Source organism: Phyllostomus hastatus, unplaced genomic scaffold (genome assembly GCF_019186645.2).
Source record: "Phyllostomus hastatus isolate PE091 unplaced genomic scaffold, TTU_PhHast_1.1 phas_contig_348, whole genome shotgun sequence".
Taxonomy (NCBI): Eukaryota; Metazoa; Chordata; class Mammalia; order Chiroptera; family Phyllostomidae; genus Phyllostomus; species Phyllostomus hastatus.
Window position 1 is genome coordinate 3,516,985 of NW_025333860.1, and position 23,294 is coordinate 3,540,278.

The 23,294-nt window shown below is 33.1% G+C and overlaps 1 protein-coding gene across 3 annotated transcripts in view; it reads right to left on the reverse strand.

Moving 5' to 3' along the window:
- Positions 1-23,294, reverse strand: part of NOVA1 (NOVA alternative splicing regulator 1) — a 151,732-nt gene that overhangs the window by 96,042 nt on the left and 32,396 nt on the right. The window contains exon 2 of one of the 3 annotated variants that reach the window (XM_045841280.1): positions 7,140-7,241. The exons of the other annotated variants lie outside the window; for them this stretch is intronic. The gene's annotated coding sequence lies outside the window, so the exon portion shown is untranslated. The remainder of the gene's footprint in view (positions 1-7,139; positions 7,242-23,294) is intronic. 3 annotated transcript variants of the gene reach the window in all.

The window sequence follows — 23,294 nt, forward strand, 5'->3', positions numbered from 1 at the left end:
CAGATGCTTCCTAAAAACTCTCCTGAATTTTAGTGTTCCCAAGTATGCTCATAAAAACAGTAAAATAGAATTTTACTCTTCCTAGTATTGTACTTCCATCACACAGCAATATTCAACTTAAACTAAATGTAAAATACCAGAGTAATTAATTTTATTAATTTAGTAAGGTAAACAGAATGTTTGAGTTACTGAAATGATTGCGGAGTAAACTAACAGGAATAAAGTGTTTCCAGATACCTAAAACTGAGAACCACTTGGGCATATTTTATACTTTGTTCCTCCTTATGAAAACATAAAAACAAAGTCCACTGGTGTAAGAAATGACTGCATACAAGTAATTATACATATTACAATTCCTGGCATCCACATTGCCTGAAACTCAACTGATCCTGAGATCTGTCATATTTAGCATTCACCTAATATTTTCATTCTCCAAGATTCCTGAACTTGTTAATAGATAAAATTATCATAAATAAAATATTAAAATGTCAGCAGTTATATTGGTGACAAGATAAGGTAAAATCTTTCTTAAAAACGATATATGATAATCCAATTTAATAACAATATGGAAAATAAGGAGAAAAACCACTCGGATACTTTATTAGAAACTGATTTACCTTCTCTCAATCTGTAATGATCTAATATGAAGAAAAAATATCTCCCTATTTTACTTTAATATACGCATTTGAAACTTTCCAAGGGAAAAATGTTTTAAAAATTATGCAGAATTTTTCAATTATTTCTACTTACAATGCCACTTTGATTCTTAGTTATCTAATTATCACATATTTGCCTGACCATATATATTTAAAGAATCCTACTTTTGGCTAAATTTCACTAATAAAGACTGCATTATTCTGTTGAGTAATGGCAGGTACTCAGTGTTAGACCACAAATTATTTAAGGCAACTTATTTACAGTAATCACTCAAAATAAAAAAGAATAAAGTCTGATTAAAATAGTACTTTACTCCCAACAAATACAACTACAAATTGTAAAATTTCATTTTCTATCCTAGGAATACAAGTATTTCATAATCAACATTCTTGGTAACAAATAGCTTGCTTTTTCTGCCATTTCTGACCATATTTGGTGATATAATTTGAAATACTGAAAAACTTAAAAAGGAAAATACTATAATTAAAAAATTGTGATTTGAAAAATGCCTTTTATATTTATTATTTCTTACTTTCAATATTAACCTGTTTGGAATACCTCATTTTCCTTATTTGTCATAGTTAACTACATCAAGTATAATGAAATAAAAAGAAAAATAATGAGATGCAGAAAAAAATGAAAGAAAATCAATTTCACCAAAACAGAACTAAAGCCTAAAAGGAACTTTCCTAAGAATGAAGATCAATACCAATGGATTAAAAAAAATCAGAGGTATATAAACTAATTCTTGCCCCCTCAAATATTTCTTGGAAAACAGATGGAAATAAAAATAGAAGAATTAATTACTCAACTTAGAAGAATTACTACTCAGTAATTTTATCAACTTTCAGTGTTTAGAAGAGATTCATCAATTCAGCAAATAGCACACTACTGAACACATAACAGACACTAGCAGTAAGGGGTTCACTAGTAAATAAGTCAGTAGCTCAAAAATGCTCACAATAGTGTCACAGGTTCGATTCCCAGCCAGGGCACATGCCTGGGTTGCAGGTCATAACCCCCAGCAACCGCACATTGATGTTTCTCTGTCTCTCCCTATCTCCCACCCTTTCCTCTCTAAAAATAAATAAATAAAATCTTTTTAAAAAATGCTCACAATCTAGTCAGCGAGACGGACATTCTTCTAGATTATACACAACACTTTAAACAAAGTATCAGAACACAGAACACAGCAGGGAGAAGTATTTATTCTAATTGCTAAACCAAAAAAGACTTCACCTAAACTGAGCACCTAAGACTTGATAGGGTTCTACTTGGAGGAAAAGATAGCAAGGACTTTCCAAACCCACAATACCCTAAGATAAGGCATAAAAAATAGAAATGGATGAACACTATAGAAATTCCTAGAAATGCAAGCTGCCCGTTATGGGCTGAGTGTTAAGCTGTATAATAGAATATTAAAATCAGAATTTTCCTGCTTTCTTAGTTATAGATGAGGACCCAATGCTGAGAACAATAGGATACAAGTGCTAGAACTCAGGTGCCAAATCATTTACATAACACTTAGAAAGACAAAGGCTAATGCTCAGACATCCTTTAGTCTTATAATTCACATCAAAAAATATACATATAAGCATATACTGGAAAAGGGGAACTTATAGTCTGAAGAAGAAATAGAACAGTGATTTACTAAGAGTCTGGCCTGTGTTTTTTAGAATAAAGGACACTTAAGGAATGGTACAGTCATTGGACTTAGGCCTGAAAAAAATCTAAATACGAGGCGGCAAGAGGACCTCAGTCTGGACTACTAACTTACAAATGCCAAAGAGTTCCATTCCACAGTTTGTAGAATAAAGAATTACTGTATTCCCATGAGACAGATATGGACGCCCTAGGAAAAAAAACTAGCACTGGGCCATTTTTTAAAGAAACTGTACCCGGAGGGCAACAAAAGAAACAAGAAAACCCCAGAAGAAAAAGGCTGGAGGTAGTCCACAGAGTGAGAGACCTAAGGAGGGTAGTCAAAAGAATGCAAACAGAAGAAAAATATCAAATCCATCAAGGAATTACAACTGGGTTATCCCCAAACAGTGGGAGTCTTTGATAAATCCCCAAAAGCAAGATAAAGAATCCAGAAGAGATAAAGACATTTAAACATTTCCCATGGGCATAAAATAATATTCAGATTGAGATTTGGGTTATAAGTAACAGGAAAGAATAAAGTAAACTTCTGCTTGTACACTAGTGAGCTCATCTATTTTAATAAGTTTATTAAGAGTGATAAATCAAGCCCTGGCTGGCGTAGCTCAGTGGATTGAGCGTGCGCTGCAAACCAAAGTATAGTAGGTTCGATTCCCAGCCAGGGCACATGCCTGGGTTGCAGGCCATGACCCCCAGCAACCGCACATTGATGATTCTCTCTCTCTCTCTTTCTCCCTCCCCTCCCTCTCTAAAAATAAATAAATAAATCTTTAAAAAAAAAAAGATAAATCATGGGCAAAGCAATATGATTATAAGGCCATGATTTATACATGATTATTGAGTTTTAAATCTATTCTATAAATATATTTTTTAAAGTACATACTAATTATAAAATTAGTTATATTTTAGTTCCTTTACGGCAGAAGTCCCCAAACCCCAGACCATGGACTGGTACTGGTCAGCGGCCTGCTAGGAACCAGGCCACACAGCAGGAGGTGAGCCACAGGGAGCCAAGCTTTGCCTCCATTACTGCCTGAGCTCTGCCTCTTGTCTCTCCTCCTCCTCCTCCCCTTCTATGGAAATGAACCTGCATCTGTTTTTAAGAAGTTCATTTATTTTCTGAATTGCAGAAACTCTGTTAATTGCTGAGGAAAAGAAGTTAAAGGAATACTTCACCCTCAACAAATTTACAGAGGAAACAGACATGTGCAAGGCAGTTACACTTCATGTGTTAATTGCTAGAACAGGAATAAGCAAACACAACAGGATTCTATAGAAGGGTCATCTAAAAAAATATAAGGGATGAAGAAGGCATAGGAAACATCTCAGTTAAGGAGAAATCTAAAGTGAGATCTCAGGGAAGAGGATGAGTTATACAGACAATAGCCCAGGGACAGAGGGGTGTGTGAGTGGATGGAAAGAATGAAGACACACAAAGGCCCAAAGAAAGAGTAAGAAATTTTAGGAACTGCAAAAAATAGAGTATCAACTGATCAAAATATGCAGTTTGCAAGGAAAGAAATGAAAATGAGGACATAAGGAGGAAACAGATCACATGTCTCGACAGGAAATTTGGATTTTATCATAAGACAATGGAAGGTTTCAGTAATACTCCTTTTTCATATACTGGCATAACTGGTATATGCTAAATACTCTTTCACGTTTTCTTTTTTCCTCACAACAACCCTGTGAGGTAGGTGTAATGAATCCCAATTAACAGATAAGGAAAAACTCTTAAAGTTGTTAAACAATTTACACTTGATTAAATAGCTACAAAGTGGCAGTCAAAATTCCAAATCAGAAAATACATTAGGAAAATGACACACAAACACACATGCAAACACACACACACACACACACTTACTTTACCCACAACACAGAAATTTCAGAGTTAAAGGAAAACTTTTAAGTAATGCTTATTAATTCAACATTAAAGATAAAAGATTTGTGGCATCAAAACTTCTTTATGCAAATTTGTATGTTTAAAATTTTCAATTAATTCAATTTGTATTGCGATAATTCCAGAATTCATAAAAACAGGCAGTAATTATTTAATATAAATAAAATTAGGAAGACTTGAACTAATTATATGAATATTTAATTTCATATATCTGCCTGAGGTTTGGGGTGGACATTTTCACATTTATTTCTAATTTATGTAAATTCAAATTGCACATGTTTTTCTATGAATATAGATTATATTTTTCATTATAGAAAATAATGTCTGAATCCTAAATTTAAATGCAGTTATTCAAATATAAATGCTTTGTACAAAAAGTACAAAAAGAACTGGACACCTAATGTTGAATTGCAAAAGTCATCTGCCCATTATTCACAATAATACATTTCAAAGTTTTCATATCCCTATCAAATCACAAGAATTTGTTCAGACAAATATGTTAAGACAATTTTTAAATATCTTTTTGGATAAAAATAAAAATATTCCCTTAATTTAAAAGACTCAGTATGTATTTTATAAAATGAGAATTTAAAATTATCTATTTAAAAATGCATATTCTTTAAAATTAGTTTAAATTACATAAATCTATTCTCCAAGTATACTTCATCATATCTTTTTATTTTATTACCAATTTCACTATTTATTCAGCTGAACCTAACATTCATTTGCCATAATTCTGGTCCTTTCAAATAAGATGAAGAGCCCTCCCTTAAAAAACAATCAAATGGCAGTATCAGGTTTCTATAATTATTTAGATAATTTCTAAATAAAATAAATGTTCCAAATAAACAATTTAACTAAAAATCAAAATGTTCCTTTACTTTTGATTACACAACTAGTACATGTTTATTAAATTCAAATAAGATACAAATATATTCGATTAGAATGAAAGTTGCTAATCTAATTCCCTTTTCCAATAATATACACTAAAAGTATATTAAAGTATAAGATTCACATGGTTAAAATGGAGTCTAATTTGCAAAATTTACACCATCCACAGAAAAGTCTAATATATAATAAATATTATTAAAAAATATACACTCATATATGCACAATAGATATAGTTTGTACCTTTTCAGCAAAACATTAAAATAATATATAAAACATATGGTTTATTCTGTCATATGTGATTACTTCAGTAAATAAGATGAATAGAATTAAGCAATACTTACACTGTTTGCAGAAAATGCAAAGGAACCAATTTTAGAAAATTTGGTTAAATATTTGATATACAGATAAAATACCCTTTCTAAGATACATACATACATTATATTGTGTCTAAGCTATATTCTTTAAAATACTAATGTTTACATCTTTAGTGCTTTGACTTTTGGATGAAGTATTAAGTCTATACAAGGGGGAAAACAATAATTTTTGGTAAATTCTACTGAGAGTAAATACAACCTATTTTTTCTGATTTACCTGATGCTTCCATGATGAACAGGATATTGAGAATTGTGCTGTATTTATTCTCAAAAATATTTCAAAATAGTGGGGATAACTTCACTACAAAATTAGAGAGACCTCAAAACCTTTGCAGGAAATCAGACCTCTTCTTGGATGGTATTCTAGAATACCATCACTGGGCATTTAATACATACAAATAATATTCTAACTAGAATAAAATCACTGACGCCAAAATATCTTGGTTACATATGTAAGGTATAATTCCAAATACACAGAATTCTATCCCGAGTTAAACAGCACACACTTAAAGAAAGGATCTCTAGAAAATAATTCCTTCCATCCACCTCATTTTACAAGTACATCAACTGTGGCCCAGAGAGGCCTTTATCTGCCTTCATTGAAAATCTATAGGTATAGAGATAATGATATACACATATATCATTTGATTTGTGGCACATAATTTAGGTTAGCTAAAACAAATGGCATTGTATTTCATATCACTAAGACTGTGATAATACTAAGGAACCCTAATTTCTTGTCATAGACATACCTATAGACGCACAAAAAATAAACAACCAGTTGATAACTAGTAAGTTATACTATTGCGTAAACAAGCAAAAACAGTTAAAATACAACAATCCATATCATATTGTTTAACAAGAGATACAGCAGTTCCTAATGTTATTTTCCTATCCTATAAGGCATGAACATGCCAACTATTACTAAAGATAGCACTCTTGTAAATTGCTTTTACAAAAAAGAAAATTATTAAATAATGGAGTGGGAGAGAGAGACTAAAATACAGTAAGTAGAAATTCAAATATTTACTATTTCTTCTCTCCCAAGCTTTGTTTCAGTATGTTTAAAAATCCAAGTTCAATGTTTCTAAAACAAAGAACGAAAAGTGGGTTTATCATAAACCTACTTTGTTGCAAAAATTTCACCAAGAGTAAAAGTAATAACACTGAGGAATAAAACACAGCAAGCAAAGCTAATCAGGATGTTCCTGCTGAATTATAAGTTGAATTACTACTTAAAGAGCACAGCTCTAAAATCTTATATAATTGGTTTGAGTATTTGAAAATATTTAAAAACAAATTGACTCTTTTAAGTTTCATTAGAAGTGCGGCATTTATAAAACAATTTAGTTTCATTCACTTTTTTTTAATTTTTATTTTAATCATTGTTCAAGTACTGTTTTCTCCCTTTTACTCCCATTCCAGCCCACCTCATTCACTTTTAAAATAAAATAATTTCCAGGAGTGCATCCATTTGTTTGTTATTCAGTTCCGTTTCAATCACAAATTAGATGACCTTAATATAAAATTTAGATCCTGGGAGAGCTGCACTAAGTTTAACTGACCTCAATACATTTTTAAATGATGTTTCCCAATTATTTGTTATTCTCTCTTATTGGGTTTTCCAGTCTAGAGTGGGTACACAAGAAACTTACAGTCTATGTAGTACTCCTAGTCAGTGTCACTCTGCAGATGGCACAGTGGAGAAATACCTTCTGTACAGGACCATGTACAATTTCTTCTGCAGCTGTCAGCACCTAGGGGAAAGTGCGCTGTTAAACAGTTGCTGCGTTCCACCTCAGAAGTGGCTGCAATTCGGTGGTGGGTGAAGTGATTCCTGTACATATATACAGGGGTGAAAAATACTATAAAAATAAAAATATTTAACAACACAAGTGGCTGTTTGAAAACTGTGCCACAGCAAAACAGAATACATCATTCAGTCACAAGAGTCCTACACAGATGGGCTACCATTCATTAAAAAGTTGGATGTTAAGAATGATTGAAAGGAAAAAATAGAAATAGTTATTTAATTTACAACATAACTATAAATCAATGTTAAAACATCTGTTGTTGAAAAATTAAACCCAAACACTGCACACTGATTTATAACATTATTTCTATAGTAATTTACCTAAACCCTGGCAAGTGTATACAGGAAGATTCTTCACTCTATTTAGCTCATTTAATGCTTTTGTTTTAAATGACAATTCAAGGAGAGAAAATCAAAAAAGGTTAGGTATCAGAATTGAAACATATGTAACATTAAATATCTAACAAAAAGGTAAGGAAAACCATTAGGAAATTCTAAATTATATGAAAAAAAAACAATTTAATAAAATAACTAGTCCTCAGAACTATCAAAGGTTATATTATTTTTCATATTATGAAGCTTTACTAGTGATTCCATTACAAAATGACTATTTTTCTTCTCCAAAGTCACACTGAATTAGAATCTACATACAATCTTTATCTTCAGCCCATATAAATGAGTTAACCAAGTGTACACTACTTTAGTTCATTAATACAGAAATTACCACATTTTACTTTTACCACAATACCCTTTCTACTTATCTTTGATGAAATCAGAAAATAAAATTCAGAAATTATTCTCTGAGAAATATCACTGAATAACTAGGCTATCTTTCTAATCTCCTATCTCAGGTCATGCCTACTATATTTATGCTACTATGAGGAGGTAACTGTTTCCTTATTTCAAAATATTATATTTAGGTTCCTAACATAGACAGAGGGTGCTGTAAGAAAAGTCCAACAAATCTAACTAGTAAAAAGTGCCTTATACGTCAAACTTTTCTGAATCTCACTTGTTATAACAGACTTCATTTATGTTGGCATATACTCGGTGGAGTCAGAAATAACTGATAATTTCAGCTTGCTTAAATCCTTTCTTGAATAAGCCATAGAATAAATATTTACTTTAAATGACAAGAGATGGTAGAAGAAAAATAAAGTATTTACACGAAGGACCCCAGTCTCTTCATTAAAATATCAGGGATTCCCAATCTGAGATCCATGTATGAAATTTAGGGAACCTAGGAATTCTGTAACATTACATATGAAAATGAAGACATATCATACAGGTTCATAGTACATTTTTATAAAGATGATGGGCCATAAGCTTTGTTAGGTTCTTAAAAGGCTCTGTAACTTCTCCCAAAAGTTAAGGAACTACTTACTACTAATTGATATGAAGACACCCAATTAAATAAGTAGCATAATCATGTATTAAAAGTCTCCCTCTGAGGAGCTGTTTCCTCCTTATGCAAACTGAATAACAGACACAAGGATGTTCCAATTAAATAAAATAATTCACATAAAACACACGGTACAATAATTGATCTATTATTATCAGTAACAGTAATAATATTCAAAAGAGCTACCTCAAACAACTAAAACTTCCTTATAGAGACCCATCTTTGTTTACTGCTATAGAACTTCATATTCCTTTTATTTAGCTGTTGTCTTCTACATGTATTTAGCTGTGTCTTCCCAAAGAGACCAAGATCATAAGCTATATATTTCTGCATTATTTCACATACAAAAATGCAAAAACAAGTTTTGGAACACTGCTTTACATCACTAACACCCACATTTCCCAAAAAGCCACAGGTCCCTTTATGACATTACAATTACTGGAACAGGTTCAGGTAAGTAAAAGACCTGGTTTCAATTGTTTTTATGTAAAATAATTCATTTCCTTTACCAGTCTTTCCTTTCATTCACACAATACATAGAAACAAAAGAGTCTAAATTTGAAAAATCTATCAAGGGATCACATTTTTTAAAGATTTTATTTATTTATTTTTAGAGAGGGGAAGAGAGGGAGGGAGGGAGAGAGAATCAATGTGTGGTTGCCTCTCACATAGCCCCCACTGGGGACCTGGCCTGCAACCCAGGCTTGTGCCCTGACTGGGAATAAAACCTGCGATGCTTTGGTTCGCAGCCCGCGCTCAATCCACTGAGCTACACCAGCCAGGGTGGGATCACATTTTTTTTGAAAAGTTTATACAATTAACACTTTTATTTTCATAAATTATTTTCCTCACTCTTCAGGTTAGTTTCCCAAAGATAACAGACACATGAAATATTCACACATCACAACCTTAAAAAATAATCCTTGAATTAAAACATGTAGACTAGCCTACCTTTAAAATGAATTCACAATACTATAAACAGCATTACAAAAGAGTATTTATGGGGCTCTTCAAGGTTGTGCTAACTTGTAAATATTCATAAAAATGACCACTAAAATCTTACCAAGTATTAAAGATACTCAGTGAAGAAATTAAAGATTTGCTAATATATACAAAATAATATGTAGAATGAGTCCCAATCATTTCAAATGTAAAGAACCTTTTCTAGAGTATTCTCATAAGAGGAGTTAGTTACACTGTATGTACTCACACACTAATATACACGGTAAGAGCAAAGGGAATAAGCTTTAAAGGAAGGAACAGAAGTCAGAGAGAAGCATATTAAGCATTCAGAGTACTGCAATAAAAAGGGTATGAGTAGAACACAGAGCACAAGCACGTGTCAATAAGGGAAACAACAGGCACAGGCCCAATGATGGTAAAGAATTTGGAATAGTTTATTTCACAGGATGACATTTTGATAAGCATTTTACAAAAATCACTTTAGCTGCCACACAGATGATGAACTAGAGATGTGGTTCAACTAGGATGATAACAATGGCAATATACAATTAGGAATATCTATTTAAAGATGAAAAACATATGCCATATAAAACACTAAAAGAATAAAAAATATGGGATATAGTTGAAATTATTTCTAAAGTTAGAATAGAGAAACTAGCATCATTCGTCCATTTATTTACTCAACTCAGTATCGCTCTTCTCCAATGAGGCAGGTCCCATTTTAGGCACTGAACACACAAGCCAATGACTTGCCCTCTAGAAGATTATATGCTAACGGAAGAGACGGCTGATAAGTATAAAGTGTTACATATATAATACAATGTGTGGAAATGATACACATCTAAATAAAAAATAAAGCAAGCTATGGATATAGAGCGACATACTATTTTAACAGAGTAGTCAGGGAAAAACTAAGGAAGTAGCATATTTTAACAAAATAATTTGCAAATGATGTGAAATGAGTCCACGGACTATCTGGAGTAAGAACACTGTAGACAGATGGAATAGTAAAAGCGAAGTTCTGAGACAGGAACAAGTGATCAAAATTTAACATGTGGTCTGATCACACAGGGCCTTGCAGGCCACAGTAAGGACTTCAGATATTTTTTTAAGTGTTAGAGAAAGCAACTGCAGAATTTTAGTGGAGTGATATAACTTATTTAATCTTTTAAAGTGATCACACAAATTATTGCAGTACAACCGACGGTGGACAGCAAGAATGGAAGTACTGGCAAGACTGTGGTAAAATTCACATAATAGAATGTCAGACTGGGCTTTTCCCCATTGCCCAGGGATTGGTAATTACAACCCAAGGGTAAGTACAAAGAATGACCAATCAAGTATTTCTCATTCAGAAGACAATCTAAACAAGTGAGGGCTAACTACTCCTTCATAACTTAAATATCTTTACCTTTCTCAGTTCCTCTTTACACCAGACTGCCCAATCCCACCCCATGGTCAATGAGTCAATCATCAGAATTTCCGCACTGACTTAATGTAGGCAGACAGCACTGTTACCAAGAGTTCTAATCAAGCAGGAATGAGTCTAAAATATCAACAGGAAGGGAAATGAAAACTGGTATCTCATCTCTCAGCTGTACCTCAACTTGGTTTACACTCGTTTATTATCCCATGCCAACTTCCCCTCTCCATGCCTATCTGACGAGGGGAAAAAAGACTTGGAGTTGGAAAAGAGGGCCGAGAGAACTGGAGCCACTCTGCAATAGCAAAGTGCCTTGACTGTGAAAGTAGCGGGACTTCAGCCTCCAGACAATGGGGGCCCCACAGCCAGAGCTATGCGTATACTAGGAAAGTAGAAATGGAGGAAGAGTAGAAAAAGTAAGCCAGAACTGTGTGATCCTCCAAAAATTCCTCATCCTCCAAAAATGGTTCACCTGTGTTGCATCAGAGTACAGTATTTGTCTTTCTTTCCCCACAGAAGGCATGAGATCTAGTCAGTGTAAGGCAGAGAAGCAGAACAAAACAGAACAAATTTACCACTTAATGCCATGAATATTAAACACGTAGTTTTATCAGTCAGTCCTTCTAACAGATACATTAAAGAGAAAGTAATAGGAGTCAAAATTACAAAACTAACTTCTATATTTATAGCTTTTTTAGTCCACTTTTTCATATAAGAATGTCGGTTATAAATTGGAAAGTGTAAGAAGAATCATGCAAACTCAAATAACCCAATCTTACATGTTAATTCACTGTTAGTAAACAATGTCAGCCAAATTGTCAACACAATGTTGAAGGGCAAGCACAGGGTTGTAAGACTGACACTACCTGACTTCAAGACTTACTATAAAGTTATAGTAATCAAGACAGTGTGCTACTGATGAAAGAACAGATAAACTGATCAGTGGAAGGTAACAGAGAGCTCAGAAATAAACCAACACAAATATAATCAACTGATCTTTGGCAAAGAATAAGTGAAATTCAATGTTGAAAAATAACCTTTTTAACAAATGGTGCTGGCACAACTGGACATCTACATGCAAAAATAAAAACAAATCTAGATGCAGACAATAAAGCTTTCATAAGAATTAGGTTGAAAGGATCAAAGATAAAACTATAAAACTCCTAGATTATAATACTGGGGAAAATCCAGGTGACTTTGGGACTGACAATGACTTTTTAGGTACAACACAAAATCATAATCCATGTAAGAAAAAAACTGATCAACTGGACTTTATTAAAATTAAAAACTTTGGCTCTGCAAAACACACTGTTAAGAGAATGAAAAGAAAAACCCCATGATGGTTAAGATATATGCAAAACACATCTGAAAAATGATTAGTAACCTAAATATACAAAGAATTTTTAAAATTCAACAATTAGAAAACAAATAATCCAATTAAAAAATGGGGAAAATATCTGAACAGACATCTCACCAAAAAGTACAAATGATGGCATCTAAACATGAAAAGATTCTGAACATCATAGGTGTATTAGTTTTTTAGGGCTGCCAACACAAAGTACCACACAAAATTGTGTCAGTTTTGGAGTCTAAAAATCCAAAATCAAGGTGTTGGCAGGGCTGGTTACTTCTGAGGGCTGTGAGGGAAGGATCAGCATCCAGACCTCAATCCTTGGCTCACAGAAGGCAGTCTTCACGTTCCCATGGCATCTCCCTGGGTGCATATCTCTGTCTCCAAATATCCCTTCTTTATAAAGACACCCATCACAGTAAATTAGGTCCCACTCTAATGATCCCTTTAATTTGATTAACTCTGTAAAGACCTATCTCCAAATACTGTCACATTCTGAGATACTGGGAATTAGGGCCTCAACATCTGAGTTTGGGGGAGACATAATTCAACCCGTAACAGGACATTGTTATGGAACTGAAAATTGAAAGAACAATGAGATTGTAGCTATGCACCAATTATAATGGCTAAAATCCAAAACACTGGCAACACCAAATACTGAGAAAATTTGTAGCAACTGGAACTCTCATTCATTGCTAGTGGGAATGTAAAATGGTATAGCCACTCTGGAGAACAATTTGGCAGTTTCTTCCAAACTAAACATACTCTTACAATATGAGTCAGCAATCACACTCCTCGGTATTAACCCAAATGAACTGAAAACTCATGTCCACACAAAACCCTTCACACAGTGTTTACAGCAGCTCTATTCGTGGTTGCCAAAAACTGCAAACAACCAAGATGCCCTTCAACAGGTGAACAAATAAACAGTGTTACATCCACATTATGGAATATTATTCAGTGATAAGAAGAAGTAGCTCTCATGCCACAAAAAGACATAAAGGAACCTAAATGCATATTGCAAAGTGAAAAAGCTAATCTAAAAAGGCTACATACTGTAAGTATATGACATTCTGGAAGAGGCAAAATTATAAAGACTAAAAAGATCAGTGGTTGCCAGAGATTCGTAACAGGGAGGGAGGGATGACCAGGTGGAACACGGGGGATATCTGGAGCAGTAAAACTGGTCTGTACCACACAATAATGGTAGATCACAGCATTACATATGTGTAAAACACTAAGAGTACATCCTAATGTAAACTATGGACTGTGGACTTCAGTTAATAAAAGTGTATCAATACTGGCTCGACTGTTAACGACTGTACCACACCAGCAAACGTTCACAGTGGGAGAAACTGAGTGGTGGGGGCAGGAGAAGAATGGGTAAATAAGGGTCTATGGCAACTCCCTAGACTTTCTATTAAATTTTCTGTAAGCCTAAAACTGCTCTAAAAATTAACATCTATTAATTAAAAAGAAAAAACAAAACAAAACTGGTTGTTCTATTAAGAACATCAATAAGTAAAAGGTTTAGCATAATTACATGAAAACAAAAATAGGCCCCCAAAATCTAAATGCAAATGCTGACAATATTAGTTTTTCAGCAAGTCATGACAATAAATTATGGAAAAGATACATTATATCTGATGTAAAATATGGTAACTTGAGTGCAATGTAGGTAAAGAAACAATGGTAACATTGTTACACTGGCTGATACGCAAATAAGTTTATCAAGGTGAAAGTTTTTCTGTTCCTCATTTTCCCATTGACATTCTTTTGTAAAACTATTGTTTTATAGTCTTACCAATTTTTTTCAACTTGAAGATTATTTTTAGGTTACTTGAAGTTAAATGGAACACAGTGAGATGCATAATAAGCATTCCACATATGTAAAATAAGAAATAAATCAAAACGTAATAGCTACCCAAACTTGCTCATTTCACACACAAGTAACATTACTGGTTTCTAGGATCACAGTTCATATTAAGCTATATGTTTATAAAGGCAATTCATGCTATAATACTCAATAAAATTGTAATCTATATAGAGAAAAGTTATAAATGACAAACAACATCTAAATAGGCCAGGACATTTTAAGTTTAACAAGGTGCTATTTTAAATTCAGAACCCAGATAAATGCAATGGATATAACATTACCAAGAGTTTGAGGTTATATATTTTTAAATATTCATGTTATAATGCCCTGACTGATGTGGCTCAGTGGACTGAGTGCCAGCCTGTGAACCAAAAGGTCACCAATTCAATTCCTGGTCAGGACCCATAGCTGGCTTGTAGGCCAGGTGCCCACAGGTACCCTATGAGAGGCAACCAATAGACGTTTTTCTCACACATCAGTGTTTCTCTCCCTCTTCTTTTCCCTCCCTTTCCCTCTCTCTGAAAATAAATAAATAAAATATTTTCAAAAATAAAATACTCATGCTACACTTACTTTAATCATTCTAAAATTCCACTGTCTACTTGATATTAGATACTAGGTAATAGTATTTTACCAAATTGCAATATGAAACTCCTGACTAAAAGAATTCAAGGAAAAATTTCCCCTCCCTGCCTACATGAATGCAATTGAAAATTTACAGGGACAAGGGAATTTTAAATTAACTATGAAATGGATTTTCACCAAGAGAAGTTTTCTGCCCTTTAAAGTTGAAAAAAAGAGTTATTTTTCTAACGCATGTAGATCTATTCATACCCTTATGCGATCACATTCCATTTTTCTAATATTCCACATTAATGTTTATGAGTCTAATATATCTTTCCTAAAAAAAAGAAATAACCATAAATTTTAGAAAAATAAAAAATATCCTGGAAGCTGTATCAGAGAGCACAATTAGACAGATAGAAAAATCTGATTTGTAATACAATAATGTAGAATCTAGTTTTACCCTCATCATATGTTAAACACTCTCTACTGTCTAGTATAACTCTGGAGAGAAACTGGAACCAGTTTTTTAAAATACAGGATAACTGCAAATTTTGATGTCATTTTTCTATAATGTAGACAGGTCCACACATCATATAAAAGACTCTCATTTTCTACTGCTGTTGACATTTCCTAGTCCAAATATCTGTAAATGGTATTCAAGAGATTATATATAAAATTTATATTTTGTGGTGACACAACAGACAAATATATACTTTATCAAACCATCTCCCTACTTTAAGGATGCCAAAAATGTACACGAATTTCTCAGAACTATTTATGTCTAAAATACAATTTGTCATACTTAATAACAGGTATTCTTAAATCACTTCCTCAAATAAAAAAAGGATTATAATTTCCACTGCCACAGAATTACAGGAATATGTTGAAATTACTCATTGTGGCAATTTAGTTATATGAAAACTTCATTGAATAAAGAAGTATAAATGTGTTGCCAATGCCAGATAGACACATAAGGCAAAGATTATCAAATAAGCTGTGATCTCTAACTTTCTGAGGTTTTTTGGAGATAAAAATCAGGTAACAATAGTTCTTCCCAACTCAGACAAAAATTAGATTAAGGGATAAAACTGCATCACTATGACATTTTGATAATTTTTAATATTTGACAACTCCTAGTTGATTACACTAAAATATTCTATTAATATAACATGGAAATTATGAGAACAGACCTTGGGGACAGGCTGTCTTTGGGCAATTCCCATCTCTGCCTCTAATTTTATATAAAAAATATATTTACATATACACAGGGGTGGGCAAAGTAGGTTTACAGTTGTTTGTATGGAAAAAAACATACACGTTATGCCCATTAAAATAGCTTTGTTAACCCTTTGTTTCATGTACTCACAACTGTAAACCTACCTTTGCCCACCACTGTATATATGCATATATGCACATGTATGTTTCTGTAAGTATATGTGTAGAATATACACACACATGCACTCACATACATACCACACACATGTTTTGGGCAAATAATTTGAACTGTGCCAATTTCCATAAAGGATTATTGTATGAACTAATTCCGTTTATATAAGGAAATCACATAGTTATAACCGCCCATCTCATAGTAAGGTACAAATGAACTATTAGCTGTTGTCATTATTATCACTGCTGCTGCTACTATTAATGTTGTTTAAATATAATAGTGTTTCAAGTTTCTTGAAGAATGTAATTATTTCCAAATGCTCTATTATTTACATGAATTAAATAAGTTTGAAGACTACTGCTATTGAAACATAAAAAAAGCATGGAATTTTGAAATATACTTGGGATTTTTAAAGAGAACAGAAAAACTGAGAACAGGGATTATCTTTTGTCACAAAATATACTGAACTGGCTTGATCTTAAAACATTTTTGCATGTCTTAAGATTTGTGGCTAGAGACTACAGAAATGCATCCTATCCTGAATCTTTCTTATTCTTTTAACAGCAGCAGCTGACATAGGAAAATAATTTCCTGCTTCACTGTGCTGAGAATACACCACCTAGATTCAGAAATTATGTCCTCAGCACCAAGGCAATAGGTTTCTGTCTACACTGACAAAACAGAGTAGTAAAATTATACAAAATAGAAATGATTTATTATTATGTAAGAAAAATCAAATGTAATAAACAGAATTCTTAACTGGAAGAATTAAATTTACTTTAAATTTCAACTGTTGGGCTCTAACACTTTTTAAAGAAGTGAGGTTTTGTGTGTTTATAATCTTTAAATCTTACCAATATTATGTTTCTATTCTTCCTAAAGTCCTTAAACAAAGGAAAAAATTTAATAGTATCAACTACAACTCTTCAGTCTTCTGATTTTAATTATCCACAGTGCATAGAACATTGTGTCCTCCTTGAGACACTAAATGTCATTTTTCAAAAATTACTTAGAGGAATAGTGATAAGTGGTAATTAATAGTTTATATTACATTTTTGTGTACTAAAAAGTTATTCACTCAATATGTAATAACTTGTATTATTTGTATTTGTGTGTATATCACAGCATACTTAGAAGCTATCAGATTTTCCTCTAATTTAGTTATGTAAAATTCTGGTGACTGGCCTTTTTAAAAGTGATTTTTAATGTAAATGTTTGCTTAATTAACTTTGGATGTTATAAAGTGTTGTAGACTTCTGTTCTATAATGATAAAGTACCAACCTCAGCTTCCAGAAGTAAGTTCTCAGATTCAAATCCTTCTGTCATTTACTAGTCAGGTGATATTGGGCAAATTACTTATGATTTTGTTCCCTCCTCTGTAAAATGTGGATAATGGTGTCTTTTTAATTGGATTAGTTTGAAGGTTAAATGAAAATCTATATTAAAACACTTAGAACAAGCCTCACACATAGTAAAGCACTCCATAAATGCTACTAGTTTTTATTGTTACTATTATTATTATTATTTTTAATGTGTGGTTGCCTCTCACATGGCCCCCACTGGGGACCTGGCTGGCAACCCAGACACGTGTCCTGATTGGGAATCGACCTGGTGACCCTTTGGTCTGCAGCCCGTGCCCAATCAACTGAGCTACACCAGCCACGGCCATATTGTTGCTATTATTAACACTCTTATTATTGTAACTAAGAATAAAAGATTGAACACACTACTTTCTGAAATTCCACTAAAAATGACAAAAAGTCAAAGGACAAGGAGAAGTTTTCAGAAAATAAACAACTCAGGCAGATGACTCATAACTAATTTAGCCCAGCAAAAGAAGCTGAAAACTGCATAGCAGAAAAGGATAATCATATAAGAATCAACATAATTTGCCTAACAGAAAGTAAGATGTAATGTTAGCAATAAATACTAAGGGAATCTTTAAAAGGCTATGAAGAGAACATTTCCACACCCAGGTTTAAGGATCCCATTCCACATGTCATCTTTTACCACTAAAAGATTAGCATTGAGTATCTTCAAGCAGAGAGGTTCCTGTCTTAGAACTACCAAGCACAATGTAGGTAGGACAATGCTCAATTGGAGCTGAACTGGTTCTTAAAGGTTGGCAGGCAGATGTAAACCATCCAAAGGGTATCTGAAAATGCGCTGGAGAACATTTAAGACCCCAGAAAAACATATAGAGACCACAATCTGGAATTGCACAAAAATAATGTTGGCTCTTCTCTTGATCACATTAATAAAGCCATCTAGACTACAATTCTTGCTTCCAGATACACAGGCTCAAACCAAATCTCATTAAGTCAAGGATTTCAGAAAAGTCTCCAACATGAAAGAATAAACAGGAAAATGTACTCAAAGGAAATATCACACAAAGAGAAGAAACTATTTAATAATAGTTTAAAAACTATTATTACCACGCTCACAGACATAAAATATAATTACAGTCAGAAAATAACAATGTGCTATGCTAAAAAACAGATTAGAGAAACAGTAACTTTTAGAAAATAAAAATAGCTGAAATAAAACATTCAGTGAAAGAAAATGTCTAGAAAATCTAGTAAATAAAACATAAAATGAAAAAAGGCCCTAGTTGATGTGGTTCCATTGTAGCATTGTCCAATAAACCTAAAGGTCACAAGTTCAATTTCTGGTCAAGGCACATGCCTGGATTGAAAACTGGGTCCTCAGTCAGGGCACATGCAGGAAGCAACCAGTCCAATGAAGTTTCTCTCCCTCTCTCTCTCCCTCCCTTCTCCCTTCCCCTCTCTTTAAAATCAGTAAGTATGTTCTCAGGTGAGGATAAAAAGAAAAAAGGAAAGAAAAGTTAGGAAAGTTAGAGGACAAATACAGCAAAACATATGCCCATTGACAGGACTGTGAAGAAAAAATTGAAAGCAAAGGGAGCAATGCCTTCAAAATTTTGAAGAAAATGATTTTACAGCTCACCATTATGTACATAAGCTAACATTCAATCAAATGCAAGGACGTGATGAAGACATTTTCAAGTAAACTTCTATGATTCCTTGAAGCAGCTGAAAAGTATACATCTAGAACAAAGAAAAACAAAGGGGGAGCATGGAATTCAGGAAAAAAAAAATCTAGCACTGAAGAACAGCCTGGGGAGGTCCCAAAATAACCTGCTATACACCAGACATAGAAAGCAGCCAATTTAGATTGCAGAATAAGGGACAACTGATACACTGAAACCACACTTGAGCATTCAAAAAATTATTGATACATATATAAGACATCTGTTGAGACATGTAGGAAAAAAAACAGCAGATACATAAATTACAAGCAAATAAAAATGAGGCAATCACTAATTCCGTTCAAAAAGAAAAAGTGGTAAAAGAAAGGAAAAACTTGTAACACATTGTTTATTTTATTTAACCCTACCCAAAGATATGTTTTATTAATTTTTAAAGAGAAAGGAAGCCTGGAGGAAAAGGGAGTGCAAGGGAGAGGAAGAAAGAGAAACATCAATGTGAGATGGCAACATTGCCTGGTTGCCTCCTGTGCATGCCCCAACCGAAGATTGAACCCACAACCTAGCTATGTGCTGATTGGGGACTGAAGCTGCAATCCTTTGGTGTATAGCACAATGCTCCAACCAACTGAGCTACCTGGCCAGGACCCCATACATTCAGGGGTGTCCAACCTTTTGGCATATCTGTGCCACACTGGAACAAGAGTTGTCTTGGACCACACATTAAATACACTGCAACACATAATCACACACACAACAAAATCTCATAATGTTTTAAGTGAATTTATGATTCTATGTTGGGCCACATTCACAGCCATCCTGGACTGCACGCAGCTCACAGGATGGACACCCCTGGTAGGTGAAAAATAACAATACTTATGAAACAACATAGTTGATTTAATGCAAAATTATTGGGTAAGTATGTTGAGAAAATGGAGTGATTACTGTGAAAGTATGCTAAGAAAATGAAGAGATATAAATGAAAGAAGAGTAAATCCCCAACTAATAAAACAGGAAGTAAACTGATAGAGACAGAAACTGATAAATCAAAAAGAGCAATTTTAAAATGTTAATTAAAATTATGGAAATACCGCAAGAAACAGCTTTAAGAGTGCAACGCTACTGACTCTGGAAAGGAAGACTACAGAAGACAACAATCAGTAAAACAGGAATCCTTTATTAAGTTTCAAGTTTTTTAATACTATTTTATTTTTAAACTCTGTGCATGTATTATTTTTTAAAATGAATTTGACTGATTTTTTAGATAAATTTCCTACTTACATTGTGAAATAATACATGATTAATGTCAATTTCTAAATTTTACCATAGTTACATTTCAATTACCCAGCATCTGCATAAAAACACATACACACACACATACACAAATTCTAGAGATAACCTTTGAGTGCCAAAAGTTTCCTTTTTTCATCAATTGTTAACAGATTTTTTTAGCGCTTGCTTGGGTAGCACATTATACTTACTATGTCCCACTGTCCTGAGAACTTTTCATATAAACCTCAACTCTGTGAGGTAGGAACTATTATTTTCCCATTGTACATATAAGGAAATGAAGGAACAGCCCTGGCTAGTGTGGCTCAGTGGATTGAGCACCGGCCTGGTAACCAATGGGTCAACAGTTCGATTCCCAGTCAGCACACATGCCTGGGATTTGGGCAAGGTCCCCAGTAGGGGGTGCATGAGAAGCAACCACACACTGATGTTTCTCTCCCTCTCTTTCTCCCTCCCTTCCCCTCTGTCTAAAAATAAATAAACAAAATCTTAAAAAATAAAAAGAAAATAAAGTAACAAGGAGGCAAAGTGCTTGAGTTGAGATTTGAACTCAGGCAATTTGATCACAGGGCCTGTGATTTTTCTGCTACGTTCTTCTTCATATTATAAATCTATTAAACTCATATTATAAACCTATTAAACTCAACATATTGTCTTTGATTATTTGGAAAACACTTTATAATCTTGAACATAACTACAATGATTAGTGATATATTAGAAGTATATGAAAGTGTGATCAAAATTAATGGAATGCCAGATACCAAAAGGTATTTACATTATAAATCTTTTTAAAAATTTCACCCACAAAAAATTGTAAGTTAAAATTATATTCAAGGTCTGGTAGAAGTAACACCTGCTTGAGTGTAGTTGATAGAGTAATATGGATGTAAGGATTTATAGTTTTAATTTGAACATTTCACAAGCACTGGTGTGCTTGGGTGTGATATTGTTATGTTTAGAATTGCATGCTTATGATTTTGTAATAAAAGATTTTGCAAGAAAAAAGGGGCATTATTTGTGCTGGACCCTGCATAAAGCTCATTTACCTAATTCCCTGCATGGACTGCCATTTCCATTTTTCTCCTATAAATAGCAGTAGCACTATTATATCTGGTTATTTATAAAATCAATTAACTACAAACTATAGTTATAAATATAACTATATTGTTATATTTAACAATAACACAGAGGAACAAGATAATCATCATCTTCAAAAGAACCACAATATGAAAAACTTACTAAATTTACCTATCCAATCACATACTATTTTATTGCACTGATTCTCAGGCACATATTCTTCCGCAATTTTTTTTCTTGGTAGATAAATTAATTGTGTATCCTACAAACAGTGGTTTCAGATCTGATGAAATGCAGTAACAATTACATTTTTTCTTCCACAATAGTACTGTATCAGGTACTATTCCAATTACTTTATATATATTTACTAATTTAATCCTCACAATTCTGAGTTAGGTACTATTATTATCCCTATTTTACACATGAGAAAACTGAAATACGAATTGAGTAAATCCCTAGAGTTCATGCAGTTACTGAGTGGAAGGGTGAGGATTCCAACTTCAGCAGAAATCTAGTTCCAGAAACTAAACACTTAAATATTATACAGTATGACCACACCACTACACAATTTGTCTCTTTTTCTGAGATCCCATAACTCCTAACGTGTTTTTGTTCTCTGAAACTGAAACTGCTTTTAGCTACATCACTTTCTGTAAACAGAACCTATTGCTTCTTTAGTTGTAAAAGAACAGAGAGTAAATTAAAAGAGAGCTACTTGGGTACAATAAATATGAAGCATAAATGGGACAATTAGCATTCATTCCTCAACTCCCTGTTCAGTCATTTCTCACTCCTTCTCTTGTAATGTCTTGGGATATACACCCTCAGTATATTTTCAGTTCTGAAGAAAGATGTTTAAGCAGTGAATTGACATACATGTGATATATAATAACTCTTCCCTAAAAACAAAGTTCCAACATTTTCACTACAAAGACCATTTCAAATTTATGCATGATGAAATTCTGTGCAATGCTAGCTTAAGAATGTTGAAGGAAGAAATATTAAATGATTTTAATTACAATAACCTTTACAAATAATTTCTCTGTGAATCCAAGTCATTCTTCCTTGGTAAATCGGAGAACCTCAAACACTGCTGAATGAAGTATAAATTAAGGAACTATTTCTTACATAATTGTATAACCACACTCTGAAACAATACCATTAACTAAGGTGTTAGTGTGTACTTTGATAAAGCTTTTACATACACCATCACTCATCACTGCTTCTTGAGTTAGGTACTACAATATCCATTTTTATACTAGAAACTGTAAAACAGAGAGATCAGGCATCCTGCCCAAAATCACACAGATGGCAAATAAGATAGAAATTCAAATTTAGTTCGGGCTTACTTCAAAGCCTTTGTTCCATATGTTGAATAGCATATGTTACTAAAAAGAGTGAAATTACAACAAAAACGACAGTTACTAAGGCAGTTATTATATAATATAGAAACAATATGGTTAAGATCTATTTTAGCTACAAAGTATGTCTAACAGGTAGGTCTTGTTTAGGGTTTCTGTAAGATTAAAATGTTGAACCTTTAAGTACTGAACCTGAATTTAAATACATTTATGAAAAATTTTCTAAAATGTATCACATATTACTAATTTCTTAAAATGTAATATATCCAATTTAAACATTTCTTGATGAATC